The sequence below is a fragment of the Pseudophryne corroboree genome, unplaced genomic scaffold (genome assembly GCF_028390025.1).
Source record: "Pseudophryne corroboree isolate aPseCor3 unplaced genomic scaffold, aPseCor3.hap2 scaffold_144, whole genome shotgun sequence".
NCBI lineage: Eukaryota > Metazoa > Chordata > Amphibia > Anura > Myobatrachidae > Pseudophryne > Pseudophryne corroboree.
In genome coordinates, this window is record NW_026968068.1 from 1,237,821 (window position 1) to 1,250,016 (window position 12,196).

General features: G+C 51.0%; 16 non-coding genes across 16 annotated transcripts; all 16 read left to right on the forward strand.

Annotated features, from left to right (window-relative positions):
- Positions 1–2,988: 2,988 nt before the first annotated feature.
- Positions 2,989–3,152, forward strand: LOC134997427 (U1 spliceosomal RNA). The gene has a single exon (XR_010199944.1). It is a non-coding gene; the product is annotated as a U1 spliceosomal RNA (small nuclear RNA).
- Positions 3,153–3,304: 152 nt separating this feature from the next.
- Positions 3,305–3,466, forward strand: LOC134997309 (U1 spliceosomal RNA). Its single transcript, XR_010199842.1, has one exon. It is a non-coding gene; the product is annotated as a U1 spliceosomal RNA (small nuclear RNA).
- A 672-nt stretch (positions 3,467–4,138) lies between these two features.
- Positions 4,139–4,302, forward strand: LOC134997486 (U1 spliceosomal RNA). Its single transcript, XR_010199981.1, has one exon. It is a non-coding gene; the product is annotated as a U1 spliceosomal RNA (small nuclear RNA).
- A 152-nt stretch (positions 4,303–4,454) lies between these two features.
- On the forward strand, positions 4,455–4,617 carry LOC134997316 (U1 spliceosomal RNA). The gene has a single exon (XR_010199849.1). It is a non-coding gene; the product is annotated as a U1 spliceosomal RNA (small nuclear RNA).
- Positions 4,618–5,288: 671 nt separating this feature from the next.
- LOC134997187 (U1 spliceosomal RNA) lies at positions 5,289–5,452 on the forward strand. The gene has a single exon (XR_010199736.1). It is a non-coding gene; the product is annotated as a U1 spliceosomal RNA (small nuclear RNA).
- A 152-nt stretch (positions 5,453–5,604) lies between these two features.
- LOC134997295 (U1 spliceosomal RNA) lies at positions 5,605–5,767 on the forward strand. Its single transcript, XR_010199830.1, has one exon. It is a non-coding gene; the product is annotated as a U1 spliceosomal RNA (small nuclear RNA).
- A 674-nt stretch (positions 5,768–6,441) lies between these two features.
- LOC134997222 (U1 spliceosomal RNA) lies at positions 6,442–6,605 on the forward strand. The gene has a single exon (XR_010199767.1). It is a non-coding gene; the product is annotated as a U1 spliceosomal RNA (small nuclear RNA).
- A 152-nt stretch (positions 6,606–6,757) lies between these two features.
- Positions 6,758–6,920, forward strand: LOC134997238 (U1 spliceosomal RNA). Its single transcript, XR_010199783.1, has one exon. It is a non-coding gene; the product is annotated as a U1 spliceosomal RNA (small nuclear RNA).
- A 674-nt stretch (positions 6,921–7,594) lies between these two features.
- Positions 7,595–7,758, forward strand: LOC134997169 (U1 spliceosomal RNA). The gene has a single exon (XR_010199719.1). It is a non-coding gene; the product is annotated as a U1 spliceosomal RNA (small nuclear RNA).
- A 152-nt stretch (positions 7,759–7,910) lies between these two features.
- Positions 7,911–8,073, forward strand: LOC134997296 (U1 spliceosomal RNA). The gene has a single exon (XR_010199831.1). It is a non-coding gene; the product is annotated as a U1 spliceosomal RNA (small nuclear RNA).
- Positions 8,074–8,747: 674 nt separating this feature from the next.
- Positions 8,748–8,911, forward strand: LOC134997141 (U1 spliceosomal RNA). Its single transcript, XR_010199693.1, has one exon. It is a non-coding gene; the product is annotated as a U1 spliceosomal RNA (small nuclear RNA).
- A 152-nt stretch (positions 8,912–9,063) lies between these two features.
- On the forward strand, positions 9,064–9,226 carry LOC134997221 (U1 spliceosomal RNA). Its single transcript, XR_010199766.1, has one exon. It is a non-coding gene; the product is annotated as a U1 spliceosomal RNA (small nuclear RNA).
- Positions 9,227–9,900: 674 nt separating this feature from the next.
- Positions 9,901–10,064, forward strand: LOC134997079 (U1 spliceosomal RNA). The gene has a single exon (XR_010199633.1). It is a non-coding gene; the product is annotated as a U1 spliceosomal RNA (small nuclear RNA).
- A 152-nt stretch (positions 10,065–10,216) lies between these two features.
- Positions 10,217–10,379, forward strand: LOC134997359 (U1 spliceosomal RNA). Its single transcript, XR_010199889.1, has one exon. It is a non-coding gene; the product is annotated as a U1 spliceosomal RNA (small nuclear RNA).
- Positions 10,380–11,050: 671 nt separating this feature from the next.
- Positions 11,051–11,214, forward strand: LOC134996985 (U1 spliceosomal RNA). Its single transcript, XR_010199542.1, has one exon. It is a non-coding gene; the product is annotated as a U1 spliceosomal RNA (small nuclear RNA).
- Positions 11,215–11,366: 152 nt separating this feature from the next.
- Positions 11,367–11,529, forward strand: LOC134997385 (U1 spliceosomal RNA). Its single transcript, XR_010199909.1, has one exon. It is a non-coding gene; the product is annotated as a U1 spliceosomal RNA (small nuclear RNA).
- The last annotated feature ends 667 nt before the right edge of the window (positions 11,530–12,196 follow it).

A 12,196-nucleotide genomic window follows, 5' to 3' on the forward strand; every position in this document is an offset into this window, starting at 1 on the left:
ATTATAAGCTCCTCTCAAGTCGAGTTTGGAAAAAATGCGGGCCCCACGAACCCTATCAAATAACTCTGTGATTAGTGGCAAAGGGTACTTATTCTTAATAGTAATGTCATTTAGACCGCGGTAGTCGATGCATGGTCTCAACCCTCCGTCTTTTTTCTTCACAAAAAAGAAGCCTGCACCAGCAGGGGAGGAAGAGGGGCGAATGAATCCTTTGAGCAGATTGGACTTAATATACTCCGACATGGCTTGGGTCTCAGGAAGAGACAGAGGATATGTGCGACCACGGGGTGGCGTCTTCCCTGGGACAAGGTCAATAGAGCAGTCCCAAGGCCTGTGAGGTGGTAATAGGTCCGCAGCTTGTTCCGAAAACACGTCCTTGTACCCTTGATATGCCTCCGGAATGTGCTCTTCATCCGTCTTGGAAGTGACACGGAGCGGACAGACAGGAGTAAGACAATTAGTGTGACAAAAGGAACTCCAGGACAGAATTTGTGACGACTTCCAGTCGATGTGGGGATTATGACTTTTTAGCCAAGGTATTCCAAGAACCAGATCATGGGACATTTCTGGGATTACCAAGAGTTCCAAATCTTCCTGATGTAGAGCCCCGACCTGCAGCTTAACTGGCCCCGTGCGCCACCTTATAAGACCTTTGGCAATTCTAGTCCCATTGATAGCCGTCAGTGAGATTGGCCGCTCGATAGGCCGTAACTTCAAACCCAAACTTTGGGCACAGATGGAAGAAACGAAGTTCCCCGCAGCTCCGGAGTCCAATAGGGCTTCACAAGACTTGGAGACTGAGTTGGAGACTAGAGTTACTGGAAGCAAACAGTCCGAAGTTGGAGAAGCTTTTGTCGCAACTCCCAGCTTGACTCCTCCGGAACAAGCTAGGACTGCCCGTTTCCCGGACGGACTTTACAAGATTTAAGAAAATGATCTGCGGCTCCACAGTAAAGGCAGAGTTTACCCTCACGACGACGCTGTCGTTCTTCTGGAGACAGTCGGGAGCGGTTAATTTGCATGGGCTCATCTGAGCTAGGTGAGGCCACCGGCCTAGGAGTAGGATTCCGGAGCCTGGGACGATCTGAATGGCTACGTTCTCTTCCACGCTCTTGCATCCGAAGATCCACCTTGACGCACAGAGAAATCAAATCTTCTAATGGATCCGGCAGATCTCTAGTAACCAGCTCATCTTTCAGCCGGTCGGAAAGACCGTTCCAGAAGGCAGCTCTCAGGGCGTCATTATTCCAGCGTAGTTCGGAAGCAATGGTCTGGAAATGAACCACATACTGGCCCACGGAACGGGCGCCTTGCCGAACATGGAGCAAATCGGAAGAAGCCGTGGTCATTCTGCCGGGTTCGTCGAAAATCCTTCGAAAGGACGAGATGAAGTTGGTATAGTTGGAAACCATGGGATCGGACCGTTCCCATAGTGGAGACACCCAATCCAAAGCAGAACCTTCCAATAAAGAAATGATATATGCTACCTTGGACCGGTCTGTAGGAAAGTTGTGTGCAAGTAGCTCGAAATGTACCTCGCATTGGTTCAAGAAACCGCGGCAATTTTTGGGATTCCCATTATAGCGGGACGGAGTAGGCAACTGAAGACGTGGAGTGATACCAGCCGATGGTTGAACATTACTGGCAACGACAACTGGTGCGACCACTGGAGCAGGAGCCGGAATTACTGAGGCCAGAGATGCCTGGATCTGATCCAGACGTCCGGACAACTGCTGGAGGTACTGCATCACCTGGCCTTGCGCCGCCTCCTGACTTTGTACTCGGGAAGCCAGGTTCTGGATGGCACTCGAGTCCGTGTTCCGAATCCCCGAGTCCATTAGGCCTGAGTATACTATCACTGACCTGGTTTGGGAGTGTTGTGGACTCGGGGCTTCTTCCGATGACCGGGAAGAGGAACCGCCACTGGGTCGCAGTAGGGATGGCCGGATGTAGGTCTTCCTCATGCAGGACTACGTCGGCAGGCGGGAGGCACAGAGGAGTTCTTGACGGTCTCCTGTAAGACAAGACTCGTAGAAATACTGAAGGCTGGGGTACTGAGATATTAGAGGTACCGTGATGTCGGAGGCTCCGCGGTATTGGGGTTCTGAGGTGCTGGAAGTACAGGGCGTGCTAGGAGGCCCCTGGAGGTACGGAGATGCTTGGAGGCACGAGGTGCTTGGAGGCACGGAGGTGCTTGGAGGCACGGAGGTGCTTGGAGGCACGGAGGTGCTTGGAGGCACGAGGTGCTTGGAGGCACGGAGGTGCTTGAAGGCACGGGGGTACTTGGAGGCACGGAGGTACTTGGAGGCACGGAGGTGCTTGGAGGCACGAGGTGCTTGGAGGCACGGAGGTGCTTGGAGGCACGGAGGTGCTTGGAGGCACGGAGGTGCTTGGGGAGAAACGAAGATACTCAGGCACCGGATCTCTGCCTGGTATCCGCTTTTAAACTCCCCGCCCCAGCCTGATTGACGGAGCAGGCAGGTGACGTCAGACCTGCTCCGCCTGCTTGCCCTCACTTGCGATGGCGGCGTCCCTGCTTCCGGGAAGCCGCCGGGGAGCAGCGCCGACCCGCCACTGAATCCGGAGACCGCCAGGGGGAACGAGGCGCCGGGCAGACCAGACCACCCGTAGGGACAAGCGCGGCCGCCGCGGCCGCTGCAGGTTTGTAACAACCCTTTTCTCTTTTCATATGCAGATGAGGGTTCCAGCCAACTTTGGCCCACTGCTTGGATGACATCACCGTATGCAAATCCGTCTTCTGCAGACCTTCTCCCAGGAATGCTTTTACTAGTTGTTGCATTTGGTTTGTTGTTTGGGGGTGCTTCAGTATTAGGCAGCCTTCTGCCCTCCCATGTTCATCTGAAAATATGTGTTCTCCCTGCAGTTGTTGTCCCCAGATGAGAGTTCCCTTGTGCTGCCTCAGTTGAATCTCCTTTACTTGACAGAGATGTGCCTGAGCAGCGGCCCTCCCCAGCCCTATCCCAAATCATACTTATTTTGCATAGGAGATACCATGGTCATGAAGATTGTTCTCCCAGGGTTAGGTTCATTCATTGCATTCTGGGTATGCTGACCCCTGTGATTTCCCCAAATGTGGGAAACTCAACTGCATTATTTGTGGTAGTGGGGGACTGTGTTTGTGCTTTCCTCTGGTCAGCTCTGGTAAAAGTCAGATTTCTTTGTCTCAGATCTTCCTCTAGCCTTGTTCTTCTTTCGAGAGTTCCCTTGTGCTGCCTCAGTTGGATCTCCTTCACTTGACAGGGGGGTGCCCGAGCAGCGACCCTCCCCAGCTCTAGCCCAACTCCTACTTACCTGCCAGGTGAGATACTATGATCAGGAAGGTGCTTCTCCCAGGGCAAGGCTCACCCATTGCACTCTGGGTGTGCTGCTCCTACGATTTCCCCAAATGTGGGAAACTTGACTGCATAATTTGTGTTTCCCTTGGTCATCTCTCATATAATTCAGATCTCTTTGTCTCAGGTCTCTCTCCAGCCTAGTTTGCTGTCTGTTTCCACTTCTCTTTTCTTGAGCCGCTCCCTTCTATGCCCTTGCGCACTATCCTGACTTCTCCCGTCTGCTTACTTCGTGCCTTCCAACGCACAATGCAAACTACAGGTAGTGCTGCAGGGCCCACACCCTTTTACTTGCCTTACAGAGCAGCTCTGGAGCAGTTACAGTGCCCAGCTGCTGCAAGAAATCAGCTTGAATGCTTCAGGGGCTGGGGCATAGCCAACATGAGCCCCACACCGAAGGAGGGTGGAGGTGTGTAATGCGAACTAGGGGTCATCCAAGCGCCGCAAAAGGCCGCCATGCCCTGCACGCCCCTTTTCTCTTTTCATATGCAGACGAGGGTTGAAGCCAACTTTGACCCACTGCTTGGATGGCATCACCATATGCAAATCCATCTGCTGCATGCCTTCTCCCAGGAATGCTTGCACTAGTTGTTGCATTTGGTTTGTTGTTTGGGGGTGCTTCAGTATTAGGCAGCCTTCTGCCCTCCCATGTTCATCTGAAAATATGTGTTCTCCCTGCAGTTGTTGTCCCCAGATGAGAGTTCCCTTGTGCTGCCTCAGTTGAATCTCCTTTACTTGACAGAGATGTGCCTGAGCAGCGGCCCTCCCCAGCCCTATCACAAATCATACTTATTTTGCATAGGAGATACCATTATCATGAAGATTGTTCTCCCAGGGTGAGGTTCATTCATTGCATTCTGGGTATGCTGACCCCTGTGATTTCCCCAAATGTGGGAAACTCGACTGCATTATTTGTGGTAGTGGGGGACTGTGTTTGTGCTTTCCTCTGGTCAGCTCTGGTAAAAGTCAGATTTCTTTGTCTCAGATCTTCCTCTAGCCTTGTTCTTTTTTCGAGAGTTTCCTTGTGCTGCCTCAGTTGGATCTCCTTCACTTGGCAGGGGGGTGCCCGAACAGCGACCCTCCCCAGCTCTAGCCCAACTCCTACTTACCTGCCAGGTGAGATACTATGATCAGGAAGGTGCTTCTCCCAGGGCAAGGCTCACCCATTGCACTCTGGGTGTGCTGCTCCTACGATTTCCCCAAATGTGGGAAACTTGACTGCATAATTTGTGTTTCCCTTGGTCATCTCTCGTATAATTCAGATCTCTTTGTCTCAGGTCTCTCTCCAGCCTAGTTTGCTGTCTGTTTCCACTTCTCTTTTCTTGAGCCGCTCCCTTCTATGCCCTTGCGCACTATCCTGACTTCTCCCGTCTGCTTACTTCGTGCCTTCCAACGCACAATGCAAACTACAGGTAGTGCTGCAGGGCCCACACCCTTTTACTTGCCTTACAGAGCAGCTCTGGAGCTGTTACAGTGCCCAGCTGCTGCAAGAAATCAGCTTGAATGCTTCAGGGGCTGGGGCATAGCCAACATGAGCCCCACACCGAAGGAGGGTGGAGGTGTTTAATGCGAACTAGGGGTCATCCAAGCACCGCAAAAGGCCGCCATGCCCTGCACACCCCTTTTTTATTTTCATATGCAGACGAGGGTTGAAGCCAACTTTGACCCACTGCTTGGATGACATCACCATATGCAAATCCATCTGTGGCAGGCCTTCCCCCAGGAATGCTTGCACTAGTTGTTGCATTTGGTTTGTTGTTTGGGGGTGCTTCAGTATTAGGCAGCCTTCTGCCCTCCCATGTTCATCTGAAAATATATGTTCTCCCTGCAGTTGTTGTCCCAAGATGAGAGTTCCCTTGTGCTGCCTCAGTTGAATCTCCTTTACTTGACAGAGATGTGCATGAGCAGCGGCCCTCCCCAGCCCTATTCCAAATCATACTTATTTTGCATAGGAGATACCATGGTCATGAAGATTTTTCTCCCAGGGTGAGGTTCATTCATTGCATTTTGGGTATGCTGACCGCTGTGATTTCCCCAAATGTGGGAAACTTGACTGCATTATTTGTGTTAGTGGGAGACTGTGTTTGTGCTTTCCTCTGGTCAGCTCTGGTAAAAGTCAGATTTCTTTGTCTCAGATTTTCCTTTAGCCTTATTCTTCTTTCGAGAGTTCCCTTGTGCTGCCTCAGTTTGATCTCCTTCACTTTACAGGGGGGTACACGAGCAGCGACCCTCCCCAGCTCTAGCCCAACTCCTACTTACCTGCCAGGTGAGATACTATGATCATGAAGGTGCTTCTCCCAGGGCAAGGCTCACCCATTGTACTCTGGGTGTGCTGCTCCTGCGATTTCCCCAAATGTGGGAAACTTGACTGCATAATTTGTGTTTCCCCTGGTCGGCTCTCGTATAATTCAGATCTCTTTGTCTCAGGTCTCTCTCCAGCCTAGTTTGCTGTCTGTTTCCACTTCTCTTTTCTTCAGCCGCTCCCTTCTATACCCTTGTGCACTATCCTGACTTCTCCTCCCGTCTGCTTACTTTGTGCCTTCCAATGCACAATGCAAACTACAGGTAGTGCTGCAGGGCCCACACCCTTTTACTTGCCTTACAGAGCAGCTCTGGAGCTGTTACAGTGCCCAGCTGCTGCAAGAAATCAGCTTGAATGCTTCAGGGGCTGGGGCATAGCCAACATGAGCCCCACACCGAAGGAGGGTGGAGGTGTTTAATGCAAACTAGGGGTCAGACAAGCGCCGCAAAAGGCCACCATGCCCTGCACGCCCCTTTTCTGTTTTCATATGCAGACGAGGGTTGAAGCCAACTTTGACCCACTGCTTGGATGACATCACCATATGCAAATCCATCTGCGGCAGGCCTTCCCCCAGGAATGCTTGCACTAGTTGTTGCATTTGGTTTGTTGTTTGGGGGTGTTTCAGTATTAGGCAGCCTTCTGCCCTCCCATGTTCATCTGAAAATATATGTTCTCCCTGCAGTTGTTGTCCCCAGATGAGAGTTCCCTTGTGCTGCCTCAGTTGAATCTCCTTAACTTGACAGAGATGTGCCTGAGCAGCGGCCCTCCCCAGCTCTATCCCAAATCATACTTATTTTGCATAGGAGATACCATGGTCATGAAGATTATTCTCCCAGGGTGAGGTTCATTCATTGCATTCTTTGTATGCTGACCCCTGTGATTTCCCTTAATGTGGGAAACTTGACTGCTTTATTTGTGGTAGTGGGGGACTGTGTTTGTGTTTTCCTCTGGTCAGCTCTGGTAAAAGTCAGATTTCTTTGTTTCAGATCTTCCTCTAGCCTTGTTCTTCTTTCGAGAGTTCCCTTGTGCTGCCTCAGTTGGATCTCCTTCACTTGACAGGGGGGTGCCCGAGCAGAGACCCTCCCCAGCTCTAGCCCAACTCCTACTTACCTGCCAGGTGAGATACTATGATCATGAAGGTGCTTCTCCCAGGGCAAGGCTCACCCATTGCACTCTGGGTGTGCTGCCCCTGCGATTTCCCCAAATGTGGGAAACTTGACTGCATAATTTGTGTTTCCCCTGGTCGGCTCTCGTATAATTCAGATCTCTTTGTCTCAGGTCTCTCTCCAGCCTAGTTTGCTGTCTTTTTCCACTTCTCTTTTCTTGAGCCGCTCCCTTCTATGCCCTTGCGCACTATCCTGACTTCTCCTCCTGTCTGCTTACTTTGTGCCTTCCAACGCACAATGCGAACTACAGGTAGTGCTGCAGGGCCCACACCCTTTTACTTGCCTTACAGAGCAGCTCTGGAGCTGTTACAGTGCCCAGCTGCTGCAAGAAATCAGCTTGAATGCTTCAGGGGCTGGGGCATAGCCAACATGAGCCCCACACCAAAGGAGGGTGGAGGTGTTTAATGCAAACTAGGGGTCAGCCAAGCGCCGCAAAAGGCCACCATGCCCTGCACGCCCCTTTTCTCTTTTCATATGCAGACGAGGGTTGAAGCCAACTTTGACCCACTGCTTGGATGACATCACCATATGCAAATCCATCTGCGGCAGGCCTTCCCCCTGGAATGCTTGCACTAGTTGTTGCATTTGGTTTGTTGTTTGGGGGTGCTTCAGTATTAGGCAGCCTTCTGCCCTCCCATGTTCATCTGAAAATATGTGTTCTCCCTGCAGTTGTTGTCCCCAGATGAGAGTTCCCTTGTGCTGCCTCAGTTGAATCTCCTTTACTTGATAGAGATGTGCATGAGCAGCGGCCCTCCCCAGCCCTATTCCAAATCATACTTATTTTGCATAGGAGATACCATGGTCATGAAGATTTTTCTCCCAGGGTGAGGTTCATTCATTGCATTTTGGGTATGCTGACCCCTGTGATTTCCCCAAATGTGGGAAACTTGACTGCATTATTTGTGGTAGTGGGAGGCTGTGTTTGTGATTTCTTCTGGTCAGCTCTGGTAAAAGTCAGATTTCTTTGTCTCAGATTTTCCTTTAGCCTTGTTCTTCTTTCGAGAGTTCCCTTGTGCTGCCTCAGTTGGATCTCCTTCACTTTACAGGGGGGTACCCGAGCAGCGACCCTCCCCAGCTCTAGACCAACTCCTACTTACCTGCCAGGTGAGATACTATGATCATGAAGGTGCTTCTCCCAGGGCAAGGCTCACCCATTGTACTCTGGGTGTGCTGCTCCTGCGATTTCCCCAAATGTGGGAAACTTGACTGCATAATTTGTGTTTCCCCTGGTCGGCTCTCGTATAATTCAGATCTCTTTGTCTCAGGTCTCTCTCCAGCCTAGTTTGCTGTCTGTTTCCACTTCTCTTTTCTTCAGCCGCTCCCTTCTATACCCTTGTGCACTATCCTGACTTCTCCTCCCGTCTGCTTACTTTATGCCTTCCAATGCACAATGCAAACTACAGGTAGTGCTGCAGGGCCCACACCCTTTTACTTGCCTTACAGAGCAGCTCTGGAGCTGTTACAGTGCCCAGCTGCTGCAAGAAATCAGCTTGAATGCTTCAGGGGCTGGGGCATAGCCAACATGAGCCCCACACCGAAGGAGGGTGGAGGTGTTTAATGCAAACTAGGGGTCAGTCAAGCGCCGCAAAAGGCCACCATGCCCTGCACGCCCCTTTTCTGTTTTCATATGCAGACGAGGGTTGAAGCCAACTTTGACCCACTGCTTGGATGACATCACCATATGCAAATCCATCTGCGGCAGGCCTTCCCCCAGGAATGCTTGCACTAGTTTTTGCATTTGGTTTGTTGTTTGGGGGTGCTTCAGTATTAGGCAGCCTTCTGCCCTCCCATGTTCATCTGAAAATATGTGTTCTCCCTGCAGTTGTTGTCCCCAGATGAGAGTTCCCTTGTGCTGCCTCAGTTGAATCTCCTTAACTTGACAGAGATGTGCCTGAGCAGCGGCCCTCCCCAGCTCTATCCCAAATCATACTTATTTTGCATAGGAGATACCATGGTCATGAAGATTATTCTCCCAGGGTGAGGTTCATTCATTGCATTCTGGGTATGCTGACCCCTGTGATTTCCCCAAATGTGGGAAACTCGACTGCTTTATTTGTGGTAGTGGGGGACTGTGTTTGTGTTTTCTTCTGGTCAGCTCTGGTAAAAGTCAGATTTCTTTGTTTCAGATCTTCCTCTAGCCTTGTTCTTCTTTTGAGAGTTCCCTTGTGCTGCCTCAGTTGGATCTCCTTCTCTTAACAGGGGGGTGCCCGAGCAGCGACCCTCCCCAGTTCTAGCCCAACTCCTACTTACCTGCCAGGTGAGATACTATGATCATGAAGGTGCTTCTCCCAGGGCAAGGTTTACCCATTGCACTCTGGGTGTGCTGCCCCTGCGATTTCCCCAAATGTGGGAAACTTGACTGCATAATTTGTGTTTCCCCTGGTCGGTTCTCGTATAATTCAGATCTCTTTGTCTCAGATCTCTCTACAGCCTAGTTTGCTGTCTGTTTCCACTTCTCTTTTCTTCAGCCGCTCCCTTCTATACCCTTGTGCACTATCCTGACTTCTCCTCCCGTCTGCTTACTTTGTGCCTTCCAATGCACAATGCAAACTACAGGTAGTACTGCAGGGCCCACACCCTTTTACTTGCCTTACAGAGCAGCTCTGGAGCTGTTACAGTGCCCAGCTGCTGCAAGAAATCAGCTTGAATGCTTCAGGGGCTGGGGCATAGCCAACATGAGCCCCACACCGAAGGAGGGTGGAGGTGTGTAATGCGAACTAGGGGTCATCCAAGCGCCGCAAAAGGCCGCCATGCCCTGCACGCCCCTTGTCTCTTTTCATATGCAGACGAGGGTTGAAGCCAACTTTGACCCACTGTTTGGATGACATCACCATATGCAAATCCATCTGCTGCAGGCCTTCCCCCAGGAATGCTTGCACTAGTTGTTGCATTTGGTTTGTTGTTTGGGGGTGCTTCAGTATTAGGCAGCCTTCTGCCCTCCCATGTTCATCTGAAAATATGTGTTCTCCCTGCAGTTGTTGTCCCCAGATGAAAGTTCCCTTGTGCTGCCTCAGTTGAATCTCCTTTACTTGACAGAGATGTGCCTGAGCAGCGGCCCTCCCCAGCCCTATCCCAAATCATACTTATTTTGCATAGGCGATACCATGGTCATGAAGATTGTTCTCCCAGGGTGAGGTTCATTCATTGCATTCTGGGTATGTTGACCCCTGTGATTTCCCCAAATGTGGGAAACTCGACTGCATTATTTGTGGTAGTGGGGGACTGTGTTTGTGCTTTCCTCTGGTCAGCTCTGGTAAAAATCAGATTTCTTTATATCAGATCTTCCTCTAGCCTTGTTCTTCTTTCGAGAGTTCCCTTGTGCTGCCTCAGTTGGATCTCTTTCACTTGAGAGGGGGGTGCCCGAGCAGCGACCCTCCCCAGCTCTAGCCCAACTCCTACTTACCTGCCAGGTGAGATACTATGATCATGAAGGTGCTTCTCCCAGGGCAAGGCTCACCCATTGCACTCTGGTTGTGCTGCCCCTGCGATTTCCCCAAATGTGGGAAACTTGACTGCATAATTTGTGTTTCCCTTGGTCATCTCTCGTATAATTCAGATCTCTTTGTCTCAGGTCTCTCTCCAGCCTAGTTTGCTGTCTGTTTCCACTTCTCTTTTCTTGAGCCGCTCCCTTCTATGCCCTTGTGCACTATCCTGACTTCTCCCGTCTGCTTACTTCGTGCCTTCCAACGCACAATGCAAACTACAGGTAGTGCTGCAGGGCCCACACCCTTTTACTTGCCTTACAGAGCAGCTCTGGAGCAGTTACAGTGCCCAGCTGCTGCAAGAAATCAGCTTGAATGCTTCAGGGGCTGGGGCATAGCCAACATGAGCCCCACACCGAAGGAGGGTGGAGGTGTGTAATGCGAACTAGGGGTCATCCAAGCGCCGCAAAAGGCCGCCATGCCCTGCACGCCCCTTTTCTCTTTTCATATGCAGACGAGGGTTGAAGCCAACTTTGACCCACTGCTTGGATGGCATCACCATATGCAAATCCATCTGCTGCAGGCCTTCCCCCAGGAATGCTTGCACTAGTTGTTGCATTTGGTTTGTTGTTTGGGGGTGCTTCAGTATTAGGCAGCCTTCTGCCCTCCCATGTTCATCTGAAAATATGTGTTCTCCCTGCAGTTGTTGTCCCCAGATGAGAGTTCCCTTGTGCTGCCTCAGTTGAATCTCCTTTACTTGAAAGAGATGTGCCTGAGCAGCGGCCCTCCCCAGCCCTATCCCAAATCATACTTATTTTGCATAGGAGAGACCATGGTCTTGAAGATTGTTCTCCCAGGGTGAGGTTCATTCATTGCATTCTGGGTATGCTGACCCCTGTGATTTCCCCAAATGTGGGAAACTCAACTGCATTATTTGTGGTAGTGGGGGACTGTGTTTGTGCTTTCCTCTGGTCAGCTCTGGTAAAAGTCAGATTTCTTTGTTTCAGATCTTCCTCTAGCCTTGTTCTTCTTTCGAGAGTTCCCTTGTGCTGCCTCAGTTGGATCTCCTTCACTTGACAGGGGGGTGCCCGTGCAGCGACTCTCCCCAGCTCTAGCCCAACTTCTACTTACCTGCCAGGTGAGATACTATAATCATGAAGGTGCTTCTCCCAGGGCAAGGCTCACCCATTGCACTCTGGATGTGCTGCCCCTGCGATTTCCCCAAATGTGGGAAACTTGACTGCATAATTTGTGTTTCCCCTGGTCGGCTCTCGTATAATTCAGATCTCTTTGTCTCAGGTCTCTCTCCAGCCTAGTTTGCTGTCTGTTTCCACTTCTCTTTTCTTAAGCCGCTCCATTCTATGGCCTTGCGCACTATCCTTACTTCTCCCGTCTGCTTACTTTGTGCCTTCCAATGCACAATGCAAACTACAGGTAGTGCTGCAGGGCCCACACCCTTTTACTTGCCGTACAGAGCAGCTCTGGAGCAGTTACAGTGCCCAGCTACTGCAAGAAATCAGCTTGAATGCTTCAGGGGCTGGGGCATAGCCAACATGAGCCCCACACCGAAGGAGGGTGGAGGTGTTTAATGCGAACTAGGGGTCATCCAAGCGCCGCAAAAGGCCGCCAAGCCCTGCACGCCCCTTTTCTCTTTTCATATGCAGACGAGGGTTGAAGCCAACTTTGACCCACTGCTTTGGATGACATCACCATATGCAAATCCATCTGCTGCAGGCCTTCCCCCAGGAATGCTTGCACTAGTTGTTGCATTTGGTTTGTTGTTTGGGGGTGCTTCAGTATTAGGCAGCCTTCTGCCCTCCCATGTTCATCTGAAAATATGTGTTCTCCCTGCAGTTGTTGTCCCCAGATGAGAGTTCCCTTATGCTGCCTCAGTTGAATCTCCTTTACTTGAAAGAGATGTGCCTGAGCAGCGGCCCTCCCCAGCCCTATCCC